Below are 23068 nucleotides of genomic sequence, written 5' to 3' on the forward strand. Positions count from 1 at the left end.
ATCATCAGCCATCAGCCTCCCCTTCACGGAACTCCTTTCCCTCTGAACTCCAAGCTCTACCCACAATGAACATCTTTCAGAGTCCGAAAAACACCGTGTTTTCTTGCATGCAAATTCCTCTTACGAGGATTAACTCAAAGCACTCAGCCCAGCTCCCGGCACACGGTAATAAGCACCATCCCAGTGCTGGCAATTAGGACTCTGCACAAAATGTTCCTGCCCACCTCTCCTCTGCTCCCCTTGGCTAAGCCTTAGTCATCTTTCAAGTCTCAGTTCCGATGTTTCCTTCCAAGCTCTCCCTTGCCCCACAAATCCAGGTCAGGGGTCTTTCCAATCAAGGTCCCTGCTGGTTCCCAGGGGCCTTTCTGTAGAGAAAGGCTCCCCTTCTCTAAGGCAGCGTGTGTCTGGTGTGGAGTGTGGACTGGATTGCAGCCTCTACTCACCCTTCAGTCAAGAGTCCGTGAGCAACCCCACCCTAAAAGACCACGTGGGCTGCCATGCTTCTGGGGTGCACCCACTGCATTTCCCACACCCCCTCAGTGAGATCAGCCCTTGTCCGCGTCCCTCCAGTCAGAGGACTCCACGAGGGCATGGCCACAACTGCCCCAAATGAAATCTCCAATACCTAGGACACCACTCTGCACCCCACAGGTGCTCAGTAAATACTTGCCGAATAAACGGAAGGACCACAAAGGATAGACCATGGCCTTCTATTCTTCCCTCGTGTTGCCTTACATCTTCCGGTGGCCAGTGTAAACACAAAGCACCCCAAGTAACACATGCTGACTGTTTATCATCACCCACATGCTTGTGGGTTTTGTTCCGAGCAGGTGGAACAGGGAGGGAAGCTTCCAGATCCTTTGATCACACAGGATAGTTCATCAGGCTCCAGCTGGATAGAGTGGTCTGCTGTAAGGGCCTTCCTTCCAGGGGTCCTATCATACCCCTGCAAATGCAACCCTCCCTATGAAACAGCAAAGAGCTATCGAGGGCCCAGCTGAGTCTGCCCAGGAGGGGCAGAATGGGGAACCTACGGTTTCCTTGAATGGCTCAGAAGGCCCTGGACAAGGGCACTGCCCCCGCCGCCGTCCACAGGACCAGGAGACAGGAATCCTGAGCCATGTGCCCAACGAGCAACTGTGCCCCACCCCCATACACACCCTGCGTGCCATTCGGTGCGACGGGAGCTCCTGGGCCGACCTGAAGGTCAGCGGGGCCCTACATTCACAAAGTTGGTAGTAGTTGTGGCTTATTAAAAAGGAGAGACAGGAGCGCCTGGGTGGCGCAGTCGGTTAAGCGTCCGACTTCAGCCAGGTCACGATCTCGCGGTCCGTGGGTTCGAGCCCCGCGTCAGGCTCTGGGTTGACGGCTCAGAGCCTGGAGCCTGCTTCTGATTCTGTGTCTCCCTCTCTCTCTGCCCCTCCCCCGTTCATGCTCTGTCTCTCTCTGTCCCAAAAATAAATAAAAAACGTTGAAAAAAAAATTTTTTTTTAAAAAAAAAGGAGAGACAGGGGGCGCCTGGGTGTCTCAATCAGTTAAGTGTTCAACCCTTGGTTTTGGCTCAGGTCATGATCTCACAGTTCATGAGATCAAGCCCCACATCCAGCTTCATGCTGACAGGGCAGAGCCTGCTTGGGATTCTCTCTCTCCACCTCTCTTCCTCTTGTGTGTGTGTTCTCTCTCTCTCTCTCTCTCTCTCTCTCTCTCTCTCTCTCTCTCTCTGAAAAAATAAATAGGGGTGCTTGGGTGGCTCAGTCAGTTGAGTGTCTGACTTTGGCTCAGATCATGATCTCATGGTTCGTGCATTCAAGCCCTGCATTGGCTCTGTGCTGACAGCTCAGAGCCTGGAGCCTGCTTCTGCTTCTGTGTCTCCCTTCTAAACATTAAAAAAAAATTTAAATAAACATATACATTATGTACAGATATGTATATATATATACACACATGTATGCATATATGTGTACATATATACATATATATACACATGTATATACATATATATGTAGTAAATTGTACATACATATATAAAGGAGAGCCAGTAAGGCAATAAGACCATTGAATCTGGGCAGTTAAGGTGCTGGTTTCGAAGTGTCTCTAGGGTGGCAGAGAGGGGAGTGAATGTGGCAGGAAGGTGCCTGGCGGTGGGGTAGAACCAACGGAAACACCAGGGAGCTCTGGCTCCCGCTACCGAGACAAGCTGCCTTCCCTCTGTATCCGTGCACTCAAGTGTCAGTTACCAATACAGCAGCCTTTCTACTCCCTGAAATTCTTCTGAGAAAAAAAAATCAGATAAACATAAAAGCAATCTCAAAGTCAGTAATTCCGGAAGTTGCCGTGAGTTGTACAATTCCTCTGTTTTGTCACCCCACTTCTCCACTGCCTTTCCCATTGGGATCCTCTCGTGCTGTCTTCATCCTTCGTAATGGCTTCTAAGACCCCACCTGTCTTAGCCAGTCATGTGTGACTCCTCTAGACATATCTCCAGGCGTCTTCAGGGAAATGGTCACATCAGGTATTTTCTTGGGGCCTTAAGGCTCACAGCCCAGCACCTGGCACATGGGCTCACTGAGTTATTTGCTTAACTGAATATAAGCCTGTGTGCATATACACGCAGGTGCATACGTGTTTCTCCTTCTAATCCTCAGAGGAACTGACCATTGGAACAGCCAACAAACCTCTTCAGTGACAGACCGCAAAGGGCAGTGTTATCTCATGTCACATTTCATTATCCCCAAAATGGAGCTCCAAAAGCTTGGCTGACTCAGTGCACGGAGTCACAGGTTAAAATCCAATCCAACCCAGTAATGAAGAAAAAAAGAAACTTGCCATAAGAGAACAGATCTGGAGACCCCAACGGTGACTTCAAAGAGCCGCAGCAGGTCACCTGTAGGCACCCGCACGCGGACAGGAGCCACGCGGGGCTCATATCTGATTGGCTTCAGTAACTTTTATAGCAAAAGACTGCTTATCCAGACTACTACGGTCCATTAATTACAACGGACGTTAAAGCAAAGAATCACAGAAAACGAAATGTGCGTACCTTGGGCCTTTTGACAGAAGCCTATAAATGTAGGTCTACTCGCTGACATTTTTGACGCGGGTGGGCGATCTCTCCTCTAGGTATGGGTCCACGGATTAACTGCCCCAAGTCTTTCTTGCATAAGTGCCACTGACCCTGATCTCTAGTTGGCTTTCTTCCAAGTAGATGCAGAACTCGAAGACATCGCCTCAGCAGACACCAAGACTTTGGATGCTTCCTGCCCTGTGACTGTGTTACTGTTACCTTCCCCGCTTAACATTGGCAGCTTCTTTTGTAGCAGCTCGCTTTCGCCAGTTTTGTTCAAGATGACTTAAGTTTTATAAACACAGAAATTATGGGAGACTAGATGTTAAGCGCTCGGAAGAAGAGTGCCTAGCACACGGCAGCGCTCGATGTAAGTCAGCCGTCTATCCTCCGGCTCGTTGGTCACGATTAAGTTACTCGGTTACAGTAGCAAAGTGGCCTGGCGGCAGACGGGTTTAGGAACTCACGCCACTGGCTCTAGCTATGCATTCAGCCTAAATGGAGGAAGGATGAGCGTGGCCTACAAAAGTAACAAGAGCATAGAGGGACAGAAGCCATTGATCTTTCACGAAAGTACGTACTAAGTTGAATGGAAGTCACTTAAGAGAGTAGCTTCTCCGATGAGGTCCCGCAAACCCCTACCTTCCTCCCAGCTGTGGACACCATCACCAGCCAGACGCAACGTGTAAAGTAACACAGGCTGTGACCTGCACAAAGGCTCCCGGCTGAGGGGTTAAGTGAGGGTTAAACGCACCCATGTTCCCCTCTCCAAGCCGTACAGCCGTGCATGGGGCTGCAGGTGCCCAAACGGAGAGGTGCCTTCCCAGACTCGGACACCCACTGTCTCTCCTTCTCCCCCAGTCCCACCTTCTGCCCTGTGTTCTCATTCGTGCCCAGAAACCAGGCGGGATTATTAGATTGAGGCGCTCCCTGCACGTACGGAAATGATGCCTTCATTGGAAACGACGGCACAAATAAAGAAATGCTTGCATATGGAATGTGATGAATTCTCTCAGGCCTGGTTCACACACACTGGGGCTGCACGGCACCCGGCCACGCGTGCCTGGCCACGCACCAAATGCTTCACACTCTTCTCATTGTGCCCTCAGAGGTGGACTAAGAGCAAAAGTCACAGCGACAATAACAGTTTTTATTTGCAGAGTAGACTTCGATGTTTTCAAAGCACTTCCCTGCAGAGTCTCCTTTTAAGTGCAGTGGCAGATGACGTGTGAGAACAGGTGACCTGTGTCCGCTTGGGTCGCACATTCGTTTAATGAACAACTTGGTTATGCTTTAATTCTTTAGACCTCATTTTCATTCCTGTCAGTCAACTCTCAATTGCCTGCTTAATTTCAGGCAGGGGTAATCCAAAATCCTATGCGCCTTAAAATCCCATTTGAGGGGTGCCTGGGTGGCTCAGTCGGTTAAGCATCCGACTTCAACTCGGGTCACGATCTCGCGGTCCGTGAGTTCGAGCCCCGCGTCGGGCTCTAGGCTGATGGCTCAGAGCCTGGAGCCTGTTTCCGATTCTGTGTCTCCCTCTCTCTCTGCCCCTCCCCCGTTCATGCTCTGTTTCTCTCTGTCTCAAAAATAAACGTTAAAAAAAAAATTTTTTTTTTAAATCCCATTTGACCAGCAACCACACCAAACCAGGCACCGCACTGAAAAAGGGATTGGTCCCCAGTGGGCCTTAATGCTCACATAAGTCCCGGTGCAAAACGGGGGAACAGGGACAGGACGTGAGTGGCCCAAGGCCTCGGGTGAGGGTATGGTTAACGGAATGCTGGAAATCAAATCCCGATCTCCTGACCTCTGGTCCCAGTGGCCACACTGCCTTCCCAGGGCCAAGTGTTAAACGGCATACCAGGGGCTTTACTAGGGGGAAGTCAACATTATAAAAACGGTTCCTACTGGCAGAATCCATGGTCCTCCATCTCTAATAAGAATTTGCCCCATTGGGCACCTGGGTGGTGCAGTCGGTTAAGCATCTGACTTTGGCTCAGGTCATGATCTCATGAATTCGTGAGTTTGAGCCCCGCGTTGGGGTCTGTGCTGATGGCTCAGAGCCTGAAGCCTGCTTGGGAATCTGTGTCTCCCTCTCTCTCTGCCCCTCCCCTGCTCGCGCTCTGTCTCTCTCAAAAATAAACATTAAAAAAAAAATAATCATTTGCCCCATTAAATAAAAAAATAGGGCTTACTGCTCAGAGGCCTTAACTTTCAGCCGTAAGTTTTTGAAAAGATTGACTCAGGAGTTCCTACCACAGCGGAAGAGTCAAGAATCCTCTCTAGCAAAGGTGAGCCGGCCTCAGCAGTAAGTGGGAAATAAACCGGTTTAAATCACCACCCTCTCACCAGGCACCAAGATGAATTTAATAGCACGTACACGGATCACGTTTCCTTGAGGGCCAGAGGTAACCAAGGCTCTGATAAACACGTTACCGTCAAGAAGACACCACTTCGCTCCCAAATAACTAGTGGTTTAGCTACAGGAGGCTGCTCTCATGGCTGTGGTGAGGGGGCCACGCCAGGGGACCCATGAGAGCTGCACGCAGAGCAAGCCCTGAACCAGCCAGCCTCTCTGCAAGGTGTGGGCCAGGCCGTGGGCTGCGGGTTTAGATTTCGAGAGACTCCATCTCGGAACAATGAGAACAAGAAACAAGAAGAATGGAGGGAGTCCCACCCACCCCACAAAAAAGAGAAGGCTCGAATACTGTTTCTAGAAGGAGAAGGGTGGAGAGGAGCCAGAGAACCAGACAGACAGACGTAGACAGACAGACCTGCCCCACTGCCTCAGGGTTTAGCAGGGCCGCATACGGAAAAAAGATGTGCTTTAATGCCAGGCAGGTAGAAAGAGTAAGTCAAGAAGCTTCTCCCAGGGTATCCTCGGGCACACTGCTCAAGCTTGCAGTCCTTCAGCTGCTGCTATGAACGGCCTGTTGTGAGGGATGAGTCAGCTAAAAATACTTCCCTGGGGACGAAGGGAGAGAGCATCTGCAAAATATCGAACACAGATTCAGGCATTCCTAAGGGCTCAACAGAATGGTAGCTTGTGTTGCTGGTAACTCAGGAAACGTTAGCACAGCGCCTAATACGGTGGGTACTCAAATCTGCCGGTCGGTGTCGAAGCTGGGGAGATCTGCCAGCACGGGGAACGTGGGGTGGAACAGTCCTGCAGCACTTAAGACGGAAAGGAGCCCGATGAGCAGGTCACAACGAAATCCGAAATAATAAAGACCTTGGCTCATAGCCGGCGATGGACGAACATCTTTGGAATGAAGGAGAACCCATACAGCTAACATATCTGTCCTTTACAACATGACATTAAGCTGGGACTAGGCGGGGGGCACCTGGGCGGCTCAGTCCGTTAAGCACCCGACTCTTGATCTCGACTCAGGTCATGATCTCATGGTATAGGAGCTCGAGTCCCGCGTCAGCCTCTGTGCAGAGCCTGCTTAGGATTCTCTCTCTCCCTCTCTCTCTGCCCCTCCCCCTTGCCCGTGTGCACGCTCTCTCTCTCTCAAAACAAAAACTTTTAAAAGCATTTTAAAAACTAGAGAAGGGACGTGAAAGATAGGCTCTGTTCCCCACCAACTCTGAGAATCCCTCTGGCCTCAGTTTCACATTTCTGTGGGACGGCACCAAATGACCTCCACGTCCTTTCCAGCGCTCCGATCATTTCTAGGATCCGTCCGACTGATGAGCGAGAGGTACCGGTAGACGACGTGACCTCACGTACGCGTGTGCACGCGCTGTCCTGGGAATGGGTGAGGTAGGCTAGCCTTCCTCCCACACCAGCCCCACCCCCGTGGGCCAAGAGACAGAATGCCGGGGATTAACCACCATCACCTTTTTTGCAACTGCCTCTTTGCTTTTAATCACACTGCCGCGCACACAGGCCTGGTTTTAATTAAGCAGAGCAGCATCTGCATCGTCTGGCCACTGAAGCTTTGATCCCCCACGGGGCACGCTTCTGCACTGCTGATCGTGCTCCAGGAGCCTGAAACATAAACCAGCGGGAGCCTTTGACAGTTCAGCCATTGACGGAGCTCCCGGCGGCCCCCGTACAGGTGTGCGCGAGGGCGAGGGCCCACCGAGGCACAGGGGCAGAGCAGAGGGAGGCAGGAAAGGGCAGTGACAGCCGGGGCGGGATTCTCTGGCTCAGGGATGCCCCTGAGCAAATGCCTGGTGCTCCGTGAGCCCGCAAATCGAGACAGGGAGAAAAACGTTCTGTTGCGGGGAGACAATGCCAAGAGTCCGCACAAATTCAGGTGAGCCGTGGGAACCTCTCTGCGAAGGGAAAGTTCTCAGAGTCAAGTCCCCGGCGTCTAACCTCAGGACCGCTGACACGTTTTTATAAAGTTGAAAACTGCGGGGCACCTGGGTGGCTCAGTCGGTTAAGCGTCCGGCTTCGGCTCAAGTCATGATCTCGCGGCTCGTGGGTTCGAGCCCCACGTCGGGCTCTGCGCTGACAGCTCGAAGGCTGGAGCCCGCTTCCGATTCTGGGTCTCCCTCTCTCTGCCCCTCCTCCCCTCGTGCTCTTTCTCTGTCTCTCAAAAATAAATGTTAAAACATGAAACATGAAACGTTGAAACATGAAAGGTCCACATACCCTGCGCAGCACCTCTTCCCCGTGTATTAAGGACTCGCCGAAGGAATTCTCTGATTTACCATTAAAAGCCGCCACCCAAATCTACGTGAACAGGTAGGCTGAGACGGTTATGGGTGGACACGGGCCGGGACCTGCCAGGACAGCGCTTGGACACAGCAAAGAGGGGCTAGAATCAGGGTACAGCTGCGGGACCCCAGGAGGGCTGGCCTCTTCTCCTGCATGAACACTCCTCCACCCCATCTGGCTAAGAACAAGGGGCAGTGGGTGTGGGGAGGGGGTGCTCGTCTCACAGAACACCGTGAACCCATGCCCGCACTTTCTGGAATGGCCTCAAGAGTTAGAGCAGCACCCACTCCTCCCATGATGAAGATCTCTTCAAACAGACTGGGATCGTGGAGGGAAGGGCGGCACCATTTTAAAGGAGGGAGTAAGCGGGAAGGATGGGGACGGAACATGACACAGGGTAGAGAGAGAGAGGAACAGACAGGCTCTGCTTGGGCGAGGGGGCGGTTAGAAGAAGGTGGGGCCCTTGGAAGCTTGGGGAGAACAGATGCCAAAATGATCCCGCAGACTTGACAAGAAAAACGCCTCCCAGTAGACACATCCTAGAGCACAGCTCCCACACGGACACTCTCCTGTCCAAAAACCAGAGACCTTCCACCATCTATGGAATAAGATCCACACTCCTCAGTGCGACATTCCATGCCTTCTATGGCAGAAGCCCCATGGAGCTTCCCAACCTCATTCTACTGAACCCACTCTGTTCCAGGGACGCCCTACCACCTCCCTTAAGTCAATTCCAAGGCATGGTCAAGTTTAAGAACCACGGTACTGGCTTAGTTCTTAAGGGCACAGACTCTGAAGCGAGACTGTGTGAATCTGAATTTCTATGAGGTCAAAAGCAAGTTACCCAACCTCCAGGCATAGGTTTCCCTCCTAGAAAATGGGAGAAGCAGCCACGTCCACATATTATAGGGTATTATGAGGATTACAAGAACCTCTCCACGACAAATATCTCACGACAGTATCTGGTTCATAACAAAGTCAAAAAGCATTTGCTTCTTCAAAATGCATATAGTCAAGGACGCCTGGGTGGCTCAGTCAGTTGGCGGTCCAACCCTCGGTTTCAGCTCAGGTCACGATCTCAGGGTTGGTGGGATCGAGCTCCACGTCGGGATCCGTGTTGCAGAGCCTGCTTGGGATTCTCTCTCCCTGTCCCTCTCCCCCGCTGGAGTGCTCCCTCTCAAGATAAATTAACTAACATTTTTAAAAAGGTGGTCTCGTGGACTTGGCCTTTCTAGACCAAACCAGCATAAAGCCGAGGGTCAGAACCCAAGAGAATCCCACAAAATGAGCAAGTCCCAGAGACGGTCTTGCAGCCGTGTCAAGCCCCCTGCCCCACGCAGCACAAAAGATTCCCCATTTCAGCTTCCCTGAGGAGAAAACAGAACCTCTACTTTTGCTGACAGAGCAGAGGGGGTAAAACGCGCTCTTACAGAAGAGGCAAAATAAATCACCTCCAGTAACTAACGGCCTTTTAATTCCCTGGTCCCCACGAGGAAGAAAAGAAATGAACAAAGACCAACATTCTGAGCAGCTTTTAATGGCAATGGCGTAAAGCACCTTCTTTTATCCAGAAATTCAGAGATTGAGGTTTCTGCCACCGGAGGGACTCCTGGTCGTGAGTCTTCAAACTCAGCGTGACAGAAGTGTCGTACCTTTACGACGCTAGGTTCGCGCGCTTGTTGGAGACGACGTCATCTGTCTCTGAAATTGTGACCAACTGCGACTCAAGGGCCTGGGCCCCCACAAGCCTCTGTGCTGTGAGAGCATGGGTATTAGGTAAACGAACTGTGTGCTCGTTGAAGACGATCTGAAAACACGGAAGTGTATGAAGAAGAAAGCCAACAGCCCAGTACTACTTCCCACGGTAACCGCTGGGTTTTTTTGCTTTTCTTTTTTAACGTTTATCCATCTTTGAGACACAGAGGGAGACAGAGCATGAGCGGGGAAGGGGCAGAGAGAGAGGGAGACACAGAATCCGAAGCAGGCTCCAGGCTCCGAGCTGTCGGTGCAGAGCCCGACGCGGGGCTCGAACCCACAAACCGTGAGATCATGACCTGAGCCGAAGCCGGACACTCAACCGACTGAGCCACCCAGGCACCCCCCCCCCCCCCCGCCAAGGATAACCACGGTTAATGTTTTAGTGCATTTCCCTATCCTTCCTAACACACCGGTTTCTGTTTTGAGTTTTCTTGCTATTACAAAATGGCCATTCTATTCAGGTGAATTCTACATGCTACTTGACCTACATCATAAAAGCTCCCCCCGCCCCAATTCTTGCAACTTAGGAGAACATCAATCTTCCCTTATGTGGCCACATAATTATTATAATTATGTGCTAGTTATCCATTTATAGCATCGAAGTGCCAAATCCACGATGCTACCACAGGCTTTCTCTCTGATCCTGGAGCTGGACCCTGAAAATTGTGCAAATTGTCCACCATGGTAGCCGGCAGCCAAACACAGGTGAGCATTCGGCACATGGCTGGTGTGAACAGAGATGTGCTCTAAAGTACAAAACGCACACCAGATTTTGCAGAATTAGTACCAAACCATAAAGTATCTCGATAATTTTATACTGATCACATGTGGAAATGCTATTTTAGATATACTGGGTTAAATAGAATGCATTATCAAAATTAATGCGACCTGGTTCTTTTCGCTTTTTTATTTTATTTTATTTTTTGATTTGTAGGAGAGAGAGAATGAATCCCAAGCAGGCTCCCCGCTCAGCACTCAGCCTGACACAGGGCTCGATCCCACGACTCTGGGATCCTGACCTGAGTTGAAATCAAGAATCCAAAGCTCAATCAATTGAGCTACCCAGGCGCCCCTGGTTTTGTTTTTTCAAATGTGGCTGCTAGAAACATTTAAATCACATATGTGACTTGCATTCTATTTCTACTGGACTCAGCTGCTGGGAACCCTCCTTTGCCAGCTGGCACAACGTTGGTCTCGTCAGTAGAGGGTGCTGGAAGGACACCGTGGTAAGAAGGGTTTCTCTTTGAGGTTCTAGTGCTTTTGTTCTTGCTTCCCTGACACAGCAGGCGACTTCCTGGCTCATGGAAGGTGGGAGGCTCTGTGGCATATACCCTCCCCTCACCAGTCCTGCTGGTGCCCCAGTGACTTCCCTACCACTCGGTGGCTCCCCCCCTCCCCACACAGACACACACACACTCTCTCTCAAGAAGTCTAAATCTCAACTTTGGGGGACTCTCCTTCCTAGCTGATCCTTCCTTGAACATTCTCCCTTAGCCCTACAGCTAGAAGCTGCTCTTGTATTCTGCAAAATTCTCTTTACCCCTCTTGTACTTAGTTCTCATATACTACTTAAATTTTTTTTTAAGCTTGCTTATTTTGAGAGAGAGCACGCGAGGGAGCGCAGGGGTGGGGGGGGGGGGAGGTGGGAGGAGAGAATCCCAAGCAGGCCCTGCTCTCCGAGTGAGGAGTTAGATGTGGGGCTGGAACTCACTGTGAGGTTATGATCTGAGCCACCCAGGCGCCCTTAGTTAATAATTCTTTATATTAAATTTTCCCTGGTCAAATTAATCGTATGGTTTCTGTCTCCTGACTGGAGCCTACACAGATAAAGTAGAAGTCACTGTCAGACTGCCGGCGGGGCTCCCAACACTTGCTCCGTGCCTTCCACTCACCTCCGTCCGGTCTTTTCTCCAGTACGATCTTCCCTCTCCCCCACTGTCCATTCCCTAAAGGCAGAAATGCTTCCCGCTGCACCACCACCCTGTTACCATCACTTGGGGAGCATCTGAAGAGCTCCAGTTAAAAAGTCAATCAAGAGAAGGGGCACCTGGGTGGCTCAGTCAGGCGTCCGACTTCAGCTCATCTCGCAGTTTGTGAGTTCAAGCCCCGCGTCAATTCTGTGTCTCCCCCTCTGTCTGCCCCTCCCCTGCTCATGCTCTGTCTCTCTCTGTCTCAAAAATAAATAAAAATATTAAAAAAAGACCTTTAAAACATAAGTCAGTCAAGAGCTATGCCCTGTATTCATGCAACAAATATTTACTTAGCTTCTGTTGCATGAGGGTAGCGTGCTATTGGGTGGAGGATGACTGTGGGAAGAAGGGAAAGGCCACCCGCAGGAGAGACAGACGGACGGACGGACGGAGGAAACAAACTGTGGCTTCAAGCACCTACCAGCCAAGCCAATAAAAATAATGGATGCTACAAATCACTATAATATAAAACAACAGGGAAATGAATAATTACAAAAACAAAAGCAGCCACTAATCCACTCTGGGTGCCCCAACGGGCCACAGGAAAATACATATAAAGGAAACAAAAAGAACTTTTTGGAACTGGCTCTCCTCACCCCAGGCTGCCCTCTCCCCTCTAGGCATCCAGCCAGCCTCTTCTTAATCAAAGGTTCTGCTCTTCATCATTAGCTCTGGATCTGTGTCTGCATAGACCTGGCCCTTCCTCTCCCACTGGCCTCTGCCTTCCCTCCCAAGCCACGGGCAAGCTACACACCCAGGGACCCTCCTGGGGACAGAGGCATCAGAATCAGCGCCCGACCCCAACTTCACCCCAACTCCTATCATTAATAGAACATTATTACCTGCTCCCACAGAAATCGGAGCTCTAGAATTCCTAGGATTCTTTCTAGTAGATTCCAGTTCTCTGCTAAAGTTCTCCACCTCATCTTGTCCCGGAAGCTTACTCATCACTGTTCTTTTCAAGTCCACGTGTGGCAGCCACAAGGCACCAAGATCCTGAGCAGGCCTATTTCTTCTGGGTTTTAGCTTGTTTTTCATCTGGTCGGACTCTCTAACCATCTGGTCACGTTTCTTTGACTGTCCCACATCGTACAGGAAAAACTAGTGCGTGAACATGAGGCTCTGGAAAACCTGATCTTCCTCCAGACAGGGAGGATGTGCTTTTCGCAGGCAAGTAGCTAGAGAGGCAGCACCTTGATCCAACCGAGCCGATCAGAAGCTAAGTGTCCACCTTGTAAGGGCTGGTCCACTTCCCGTTTGCCCTTGCTCCCAAGCATGCAACCTGTCGGGGCTCCAGGCTCAAAGCAAGCGGTGTTTACCAGGACCCCTTGGTAAACTCCCCGTCTTGGGCAAGCGCTGAACCACAATTTGTGTCCCCACTTGTGCGAGATCGCTGAAAGCCCTGTGTACCTATGTGGCCTCTGCCACAGGACAGCAAACAAGTGAGAGGAAAGTGGAGCCTAGTGTCGGGCTCACCTGTCCTTCCCTCTTCCCCAGGCCTCACGGCCTCAGCAGCCTCCAGACCTTCCTTGTGTTCACACACACACACACACACACACACACACACACACACACACAGTACTCCTGGTGGAAGGACTGGTGGGATACAAACCACTCGGACAAAACCAGGAAAACCCCAAGAAGCAAACAGCTGGCCGTATGCAGAGCTCCTCAGTCCAAACTCCAGGCTCTTCTCTGTTCAGACGTTCCAGCCCTTTCCATCTCTGGGCTGCCTCCCTTCTGTGTGCAAATGCATGGTTTCTTAGTTATACCCAGCCTGCGGTGGCCACCGTGTCTCAGTCCCCCGCCTTCCACCCTGAGCACAAACCTTAGGTTTTTTTTTTTTAATTTTAATGTTTATTTATTTTTGAGAGAGAAAGACAGTGTGCGAGGGGGGCAAGGGCAGAGAGAGAGGGAGGCACAGAATCTGAAGCAGGCTCCAGGCTCTGAGCTGTCAGCACAGAGCCCGATGCGGGGCTTGAACGCATGAGCCGTGAGATCGTGACCTGATCCAAAGTCGGACGCTTAACTGACTGAGCCACGTAGGTGCCCCACAGACCCCTTATTTGTGTTGGCGAAACTCCTGCTTGAATTTTGTTTAAAATCCTACGTTCATCTTCCCGGTGCTACGATGCCTGTAGTTCTCTGCAGTTCTATACACACACACTGTGAAAGACGTCTGCAGAGGGGGCGCGTGGGTGGCTCAGCCAGTTAAGCGTCTGGCTTCGGCTCAGGTCATGATCTCACGGTTCGTGAGTTCCAGCCCCACATCAGGCTATGAGCTGCCGGCTCAGAGCCCAGAGCCTGCTTCAGATTCTGTGTCTCCCTCTCTCTTCCCCTCCCCGTCCATCATTTAAAAAAAAATTTAGAAAAGAAAAAAGGAAGACATCTACAGAGTTGCTCCACTGCTCGAGTGGGGGATGGGGGCCACTCACGGGGTGGGGGTGGGGGGGCTGCTGGGCTGCTTCCTGTCTCTCAGGGACATGGTTTTCCTGGAATTTTGTTTGCAAACTCATCTGGGGAGTCTTCCCTCCTTATTTGCTTCTGCTGACAGCAAGGCTGGGCCTTGCCCTGTCGGATATGCAACTGTGAACGAGGCTGGAAGGCAGGCTTTTAGGAACTTCTCCTTTATGGACCACAAAATGCAGGATATCAATCATATCTGTGGTGCCATACAGTCCGGGTCCCATCGCAGAGGACCACCGTGATGCCTCCAGTGTCCCAGCAAGGACCACGGCCCTAACGCCACCTTCCTGCCGGAGTCGGGTCCTGCTCTCCCGCCATGTGTTAGAGGCACTGACACCCTTTCCTGGGGCCGGCTGTGAAGTCTGAGACATCACCACCAACCCCGCCTCCACTCCTGGTCCAAAAACTGTCCCCCTCTTGGTTTTGAATTCAATTATGTAAAAAAAAAATGTTTCCATGTGTTTGGGACGGAGGAGAGACCGTTCTCAATCTGTTTACTATACTTGTAAAAAGTCCACAGAGAAATGTTAATATGGCCCTCTTAAGTATTAAAAAACGCATTCTTTTTAAAAATGCTATAAAGGGGCACCTGGGTGGCTCAGTCGGTTAAACATTCGACTTTGGCTCAGGTCATGATCTCGCGGTTCGTGGGCTCAAGCTCTGCATCAGACCTGTGTCTCCCTCTCTCTCTGCCTCTCCCTGCTCGTGCTTTCTCTCATAAACAAACATTAAAAAGTTTTTTAATGTTATAAATGTGTTAATATGTACATATACTTAATGACAAATGCATAGGAAAAAGAAAAGACAGGAGCATACAGTCTGTTAAGTGTTAAATGATAACTCTGAGGGGCACCTGGGTGGCTCAGCTGGTTGAGCGTCCGACTTTGGCCAGGTCATAATCTCATGGTTCATGGGTTCGAGCCCCGCGTCGGGCACTGTGCTGACTGCTCAGGGTCTGTGTCTCCCTCTCTCTCTCTGCCCCTCCCCCGCTCAGATTCTGTCTCTCTCAAAAAATGAATAAACATTTAAAAACAAAAATGACAACTCTGAACGTTAGATAATTTTACTTTTGGCTTAAACACATTTTCTGCAATCGTTAATATGGTGTCCAGGATGTTTCTCTTGAGCGCACAACCCAAAGGGAAATGAATGATACAATTTCAAGCAGTTTGAGATGCCCCCCTCCACCTCCCTGCTCACAGCCCCCAGACAAATTGGCCCTTGAGGGCGGACAAGCTACTGGCCTACGGAAGAAAAGAGTTAAGAGCAGAGGCCAGGCCTGTCGTCAGAGGGTACTAAAGAGGGGAGGATTTAAGAGCTCCCTGAGGACAGCACCAGCTTAGAAAGACACAAAGTGCTAATGGGCATATTTATCACTCCCTCCCTAACGAGCACAGACCTCAGGAAGAAATACAGCCCGGAGGAGGGAAAGTGAGCTGCATCAGCCTACAGGAGAAAGTAAGCACAGAAGACAGCTAACGATCTGAAGTTAGTAACGGCTTCAACACAACTTCCATAGAAAGGCCTTCCCGGCGCCCCCAAACTACAACAGGGTGCTGGCAGGTTCCCACCACGCCTCTTACTATTTCGTCACTGCACCTGTCACAATTCACAAGCTCATGAAACTGCGACAATGTTCTGGGTGTGTTTAGGTCCCCGCCCACCCCTCTGTGCAAGCCCAGGAACTCCAGGACCCTGTCTATCCCCTTCCCTGCTGAAGACCCCAAGCCCAGTAAAGTTCTCTTAAATGACTGCTGCTTCCAAGCAAAAACATTACTTTTAATATTCCTTGTTGCTAAGCAAACTTTATGTGCCTTCATTTTGTGAAAAGAAAATAACCCGAGCCATTCGTGGTCTCTGGCTAAAGTGGGGGTGACTCCGGGGCCTCATCTACCCCAGGGACACGCTTAGTGATCCAAGGTGCCAGCAGGAGGCAGACAGCACAGGGAAGTCACCGCCCTCTCCCCTTCAAGCAGACAAGACAGCACAGGTGGCAAACTGATGACCTTAACCTGGATTAGCTGGATCCACAAGAGCGAAAACTTTAAGGAAATGGAAGGCGGGACATCCTGTTTGAGGCACCTGTGGGTCCTTTAATCCTCTTTAGAAAAGCACAGGTACATCATCGTGCACGCAAAGTGTTCCCACACACACAGATCTGGTCTCTTTACACAACCTGTCTGAACAGGGAGGCCCTGCAGGGAGGGACTCTGCCCAGTTTACAGGCTGGGGAAGGTAAGCGGAGCCCAGAGGGACAACTGGGCCGGAGCACCTGCTGTGGGAGCCGCAGCCCTGATCTACGGAGCCCGGAACAGGTTGAAGGAAGAGGAGGGACAGACCAGAAAGGACACCTTTCTCATGATTACTTGTGCTTTGTGTTGTGACAACAGTCCAGGCCTTCGGGAAAGGTGAGCGCTTTGAATAAAATAAAACTAATGAATAAGAAATAAAGGGAGTGACCTCCTAACCTGACCCCAGGGTTCAGAAAACACTGAAGTCTGTGCTGATCATTATCCCCGATGGCTCCTGAGGGACGAGAATTAACGTTTTGGTTTCAGCGAGGAGCGCACGGGCTCATGGAGGGATGGACAGTCATTCCTGGCTTCTGGGTCTCGGGTCTATCATTGGGAAGAGATCATTTCCAATGGGAAAACTGCTTAGAACCTTATTTTTCACTGAGATGCTTCTTACTGGACACTGACTTCTCTCCGTTTGAGTCTCCCCTGGGCCCTGCTGTTTTGCTCCTGACCCATTAGCCCCGGCCTCCCTCTGAGAAGGTCAGTCTGGACCTGTGGTCCCGTCCTGTGAACACCATCAGTCTTAGCCAAAGCCATGGGGAGGATGCTGGCCGATTCCTGGGGCAACAGTCAGCTGCCCTAACTTCTCTTTCTCTCCCACCTTCTGCCAAAGTTTCTCTGGATAAAGTCAGGTACAGGGGATGGGTCCAGAGCATCGCTCCTGTCTTCCTATTCCACACACTCTTCATATTTTATTTTGCTTCGGTTTTTGTTAAAGCAAAACTTTCTATCAGAAGGACCGTCCCTCTTCCTGTCACAGCAGCCTACCTCCAAAACAACACATACTTTTCTCCTTGACCTTTCTCGGGGCTCCCAGGGTTCCAGTTCTAAGACCGTGTACTTAGAAAGCTCAACAGCCTTGGGGCGCCTGGGTGTCTCAGCCGGTTAAGTGTTCAACTCCTGTTTTCGGCTCAGGTCATGAACTCACGGTTTGTGAGTCTGAGCCCCACATCTGGCTCTGCGCTGACAGCACGGAACCCGCTTGGGATTCTCTTTCTCTCTCCCTCTCTCTCTCTGCCCCTCCCCCACTCACACGGTCTCTCAAACTTAAAAAAAAAAATTACTAATAAACGCATTAAAAAAAAAAAGCTCAACCACCTTGAAAACCAAATAACGCCCTTGGTTTCCACAGGCATGTTTCCCCTGCTAAGTTATTGTTCTTCCAAAGTCAAGCCTCCACCAGAGAAGAAAAGAATGTGCAAATGTCAGAAGCAGGAAAAAACTGCCAGGATACAGGCAATCCTAAAAATCAAACAGTGCCTTCAATGGAGAGGCAGGCAATAAACACATGAATGAACGAATGGTCTCGAGAATCAATCCTCACCTTATTTCCTGAGTGGGTCCCTGGGCTGCACACATCCCAAGCCTCAAAGCTGTCTACTGTGGACTGAGAAAGGTATTTTTGTCCCCTCTCCTCTCCCGCCTCCAGAAACACTCTGAGATCATGAATGGAAGGTGTTAGGAGTGCCGACTTTGTTAATTACAAGGTAATGATTCTACTTCCTTTAAACCTGCAAAGTGCCAGGGAGTACAAATTAAAATCGTTTAAACTTCCTAAAAGTGAACTTAGAGATTGTCTTTAGTAGAGTAACTCTCTGGTTAAAAAAAAAAAAAAAGAAGAAGAAGAAGAAGAAGATACTCTGCAGGGCACCCAGGCACAAGTGAAAGGTGCCTTTTGGGTTCAGAAATAAATTTTGTGTGTGTCACGTAACCACGTGTGGCACTGAAACGTTTACCTTGAGTTTGTCATCTCACATTCCTTTAAGGTCCCACCTGCAAATTGGCCACAGTACAAACGGGAAGCAGGGCCTCTGCATTGCAAAGCTCTGAAATTTTAATAATTTCCTACATGCTACTCAGCTATGACTATTAAAGGAGACGAACTTAGATGATTCATAAAGAAAATATTTATGAAAACAATTACAAGCACAATTAGGAATTTTTCTCAGAAATCTCTTAATCACTGTTTAATTGAACCCTGATCTCAACATCAGATTTTTATTAAACTTGTTTCTGTGCTTGGGGCGCCTGGGTGGCTCAGTCAGTTGAGCATCTGACTCTTGACTTCGGCTCAGGTCATGATCTCACGGTTTGTGAGTTCGAGCCCTGCATCAGGCTCTCTGCTGGAAGCATGGAGACTGCTTGGGATTCTCTCTCTCCTTTTCTCTCTGTGCCTCCTCCCCTCCCATATGCGCTCGCTTGCGCTCTCTCTCTCTCTCTCTCTCTCTCTCTCTCTCTCCAAACAAATAAACTTTGAAACAAAGCAGTTTCTATGCTTTGACTTCGGAAAAACAACCCCTTTTGGACCCTTCTGCAAACATTAAGCTCAGCTTGACTCCAGAAGCCTTTGTGAGCCTGCTTTTCCTCAACCGTGGCAGTGCCTCAGCCCCTGCCCCCCATCCACTTTGGGGCAAGAAGGAAACTTCCCTGGGGCTGCTTTCAAATTACTACAGGACTGTTCTCAGTTGTTTTCCTGTCCTTTAACGAGTTTCTCTGCTTTCTTAATATGAGACCAAGGGTGGGGGGGGAAGGCAGCTGGGGGAAAGTGTGGGGTTAGGGAGGTGGGCCTGTGAACTACATGTCTAAGCTGAAAGCAAAAAATTTCATAAGTGGATTCTAAACAAGGTATCTTTTCACTGAACTCTGACCCAGAATAGGAATAGTCACAACGGTCTTGGATAGAATTTCCAAACCATTTTCTCAGAGATTCCACATCTCTTGTACTCAACATCCTGGATAAAACGTGGAGAAGTCTTTGAACGGAATGCTCAGGTGGTATTACAACCAATGAACAAGCTGGTGAGGCGACTGATGAGGGTCTACCCGTGGCTGTCAAAGGCCAAAACGAGGTGCAGCGTGATCTGCAAGCACAGCGTCCTCACTCGGCCACACTCACGTTCTTCCACTCTCTCCTGACCTCCCCGGTCACGTGGGGCCTTCACCTCGCCCCAGGAGGAATGCCAAGATCCATACCGACAAGGGGAAGTACTTTTCTTTTCTCCTTTTGTTTTCAGTAGTTTCAGGTGCTCGCCATCACGATCAACAGGAAAATGAAGGAGTCCCCAAAGAGGTAAAACAAAGTAGCCTCATAACCCCCCCCCCAGCAAGATCAACTGCGATGGGCCGCCATGTTGGGCCGTGTGCCTGTCTGGCTTAGAAACTTGGGTGAAGAGTAAAAATCACCGTTGAGGCTGATGTACATCACATTTTCACTAAAATTTATCAAAACGAAAACAAAAACCCCTGCTTGGTGAAAGAAGGACCGATGCGTGCCTTTGGTGCATAAATAGAACATGAAACCATCCCCATACTATACAGAATCCTGATAATGCAGGGGGCACCCACGTCATAATAAGCTCCTTAATTAACACCAGTCAGGTAAAAAGGGCTCTCAAATGTCCACTCGTGCTTGAGGAAGAAAGGTCTGAGAGTGGCCACTATCAGCGTTCCTTGTTTATCACAATAATACTGCTCAGTACGGGGCGCCTGAGTGGCTCAGTCGGGTAACTGACCGACTCTTAATTTTCAGCTCAGGTCACGGTCTCGTCATTCGTGACTTTGAGCCCTGCATCGGGCTCTGTGCTGACAGTGCGGAGCCTGCTTGGGATTCTCTCTCTCTCTCTCTCTCTCTGCTTTTCCTCTGCTCTCTCTCGCTCCCTCTCTCTAAAAAAAAAAAACACTGTTCAGTCATACTGCGTAGGCTGAAATTAATAGCGGGCCCTGAAGCCATTTGATAGTCCCTGAAACACTGGCACAGCCTCCAATTTAGCTATTCCGCATCTAACAAAAAGGTGTGTAGAAATACAAGGTGTAGAGAGACATACAATCACAGCCACTGCAACATTTCTTTATAAGAGCAAAGAATTTTTTAATTCACTGGGGAAATGATTACATTAATTATGACGTAATCAATACAATAGAACACTGTGAGGCTCTTAACAAAGGAATGGGGATTTTCTGTATCTACAGGCAGGAAAGGATGCCCGCAATTTACCACAGAGTAAGAAGAAAAGCTGAGAAAGTAGGTACTGTATGATCCCATTTGCCTTTTAAAAAAATCAGTAGCTGGCATTTGAAGGCTCATGTTCCAGTGCTATGTTAAACATTGACATGGTTTTTAAATTTAACATTACTAACAGCCCTAGGAGTTACTTAATATTCTCCACTTGAAAACAGAAGAAAGTCAGGCTTGGGGTGTAATGATTTGCTCAAGGTCGAAAAGCCAGTGAGCTGTGGGTCGAGCACTGACGTGTGTTATGTGCATGAAAAAAACAAGAAGAAATCAAAGATTCCCAGAGGTGTTAATGGTGATAAGCTCTCTATATGGGAGAATGGAAAAGGCGATTTCATTGTCTTCGCTACAAAGTGGATTTTTTTTTCCCCCAAGCAAGAAATTCTAGCTATAAATTGGAAAAGAAGACAGAAAATCAGCAGGCCTTCAATGGGAGTCCCTCAACAGGCGAGCGCCATTGCCGTCAGGCAAACCATCGCCTCAAAGACCAGTGTTTAAAGGGTTTGGATTGGTTTTTCCTGGAACAGAGCTCTGATGGGTCGTCAACCAATTCTGGATAACAAGACTCGGCATCCAAAAGACACATGGGAGTGGTGAATCGTATCAACTTTGACCCCTCCCCCCCCCCACTTGGCCCTAAAGATTCCAAGCATATGCAATATGCAACTAAATAAACACCCGTGTGGGACACGACAGCAGGCCCTTGGCACGAGGCCACAGGGAGAGGCTAGGTTTGCTTGATGAGGTTACCAAAGTGTGAGGCTTTAGAGCCAGAGTGGAAAACACTGACCAGAGCAACCCAGAGGGGCTCACGGAAGCTTCTGTCCTTCAAAACGCAGCAAACACTGGGCCCTAGAAGAGCCACAGGAGCTTAACTGACTGAGCCACCCAGGTGCCCCAAGAGCGGTCATTTTAAAGAAAGGCAGAAGGACCAGATCCCTGGGGACCAGGAGATGGAAAGATGATGAAACCAGACCTAAACAAATAATTCTAGGGGACAGCCCACATCCCCGGGGACAGCCACTCCCAGTAGCTAGTATTACTGAGCACATACGTGCACCCCCCGGTGGAGGCTCCGGACATACTGTGCCACCTGTCATGGCAACGCAATGAGGTGAACGTTCTGACCCCCCCACCCTACCAGCAGAGGCAGGGCCGGAAAGTTCAGGAGCTTGCTCGGGGAGACAGCTGGCAAATGACGGAGTCACGCCCCACACCCAGGTGTAACTGAATCCCCACCCCCTCCCCCGCCCCCCAACCCTCCATTAAGCACTACGTAACACCGTGCTTGCACACGAAGCTGCTGTCACCCCAGAGACCCTCCCCTGGGCCCTTCGGGACCGTCCTAAGACAAACCAAAAACTAAGCGAAAGACTGGCTGAGGCCAAGCCATCAACAAATGCTCTGGCGATATGGAGCCTAGCAGGGCAGAGAAGAGAAATTCCAAACTGGCTGCAGAAACAGTGTGGAACCCACAGTGCCCAGAGCTGTATCTGCCCTCCAGCAGAGGAAGCTCCTGAAAGTGACCCCACATGCGTGGGCCACTGGAGGGGACAGGGCCACTCCTGCCATCCTGTCTGTTGCCTGATAGGCTGGGCTCCAGGAACAGCAGGGGGCTGGAGTAGGGGGCCACTCAGTGAGGCAAACTGGCCTTACAGGTGTTTTACTGCTCCCAGCAAACTACACGTGACGGTGGCCCCCAGAGACCAGCAAGCCCCTCATCAGTCCTGAAGACACTCTCTCAAGATCGCAGGGTGGTGACACCTGCAGGACTTGGCTCAGGAGGGTGGTAGGAGTGGAAGCCATTGACAGTCACAACTGTATTATTATGGAAACTTCCCGGGATCCCTCAAGGGCATAACCAGAGAGGCTTGGTTTCAGATGGGTCAGAAAGCTCAGAGCCAGTCATCAAGGCAGTTTATTCATTAACCTGATGTATGGGGGCTGATAATGCAGCCCATTTGCACAGATTCAGGGGAAACAGAGGCTCTGTAGGGACAGGTGACCTCATTTCAACCCAGAGTGAGACCTCAGGTCACCAGGCAAGGAAGATTCTGCCTCCCAATGATTTTCAAACTTTAAAGTCTCGGGACTGCTGCAAATAGAATCTTCCCAGGAAGCTCAGACTTTCGGCTGGTCAACAGTAGAAATGCGCTCGTGGGCATAGAGGTAGGGCCTCCAGGAACAGGAAGACCCAGGTTCTGATCCCAAGGCAGCCACATATCAACTGTGATACGTTCAGGAAGTGAGTCTCTCCACAACTCAGTCTCTTCATCTCTAACGAGGGGATCATACTGCTTCCCTCACGGTTATTTGTGAGAAATCAACAAGACTACGTGAAGGTTCCGGATGCTGAGCCCATGACAGCATGATCGTCCCTGCACCTGCGGGCGGAAGCGGCTGTGCCCCAATGGCTGGCAGGATGCCACCAGTCAGTCGTAAACCAAGCAGCAGAACAGAGGTGCTTTAAAACAAGAGGTGATTTAAAAACTGATGCTGAGCAAATCAGAGAAATGTACCGAAAAGGGGAAAAGAGAAAGAGAAAAGTGTACACACGAGTTTAATTACATTCACAGGGTTAATGCCAAGGTCACGTCCTTTGCTCTGGCATTGGTGAGTCAGCCACATATACTCGCTCTGCCTGGTTGGCACCAACAGTAATTGGGACGCCACACTCATTTGATCATGCAGAGGCCAACAACAGATGTGGACCCAAATGGGGAGCGGTCCAGTATGGTGAAAAACACCGCCAATTTGGAGCTGGACCAAAGGGTCTGTCTGGATCTTGCTAGGTCTCGCCCTGAGCCTCAGTTTCACCTAAAGGGC

General features: G+C 50.1%; 1 protein-coding gene and 1 long non-coding RNA gene across 4 annotated transcripts in view; one reads left to right on the top strand and one right to left on the bottom strand.

Moving 5' to 3' along the window:
- Window positions 1–23068, bottom strand: part of CF1H1orf226 (chromosome F1 C1orf226 homolog) — a 283758-nt gene that overhangs the window by 130724 nt on the left and 129966 nt on the right. The window lies entirely within an intron of this gene.
- Window positions 14966–17531, top strand: LOC109495787. Its single transcript, XR_002151480.3, has 2 exons — window positions 14966–16341; window positions 17363–17531. It is a non-coding gene; the product is annotated as an uncharacterized LOC109495787 (long non-coding RNA).

This window comes from Felis catus, chromosome F1 (genome assembly GCF_018350175.1).
Source record: "Felis catus isolate Fca126 chromosome F1, F.catus_Fca126_mat1.0, whole genome shotgun sequence".
NCBI classification, from domain to species: domain Eukaryota; kingdom Metazoa; phylum Chordata; class Mammalia; order Carnivora; family Felidae; genus Felis; species Felis catus.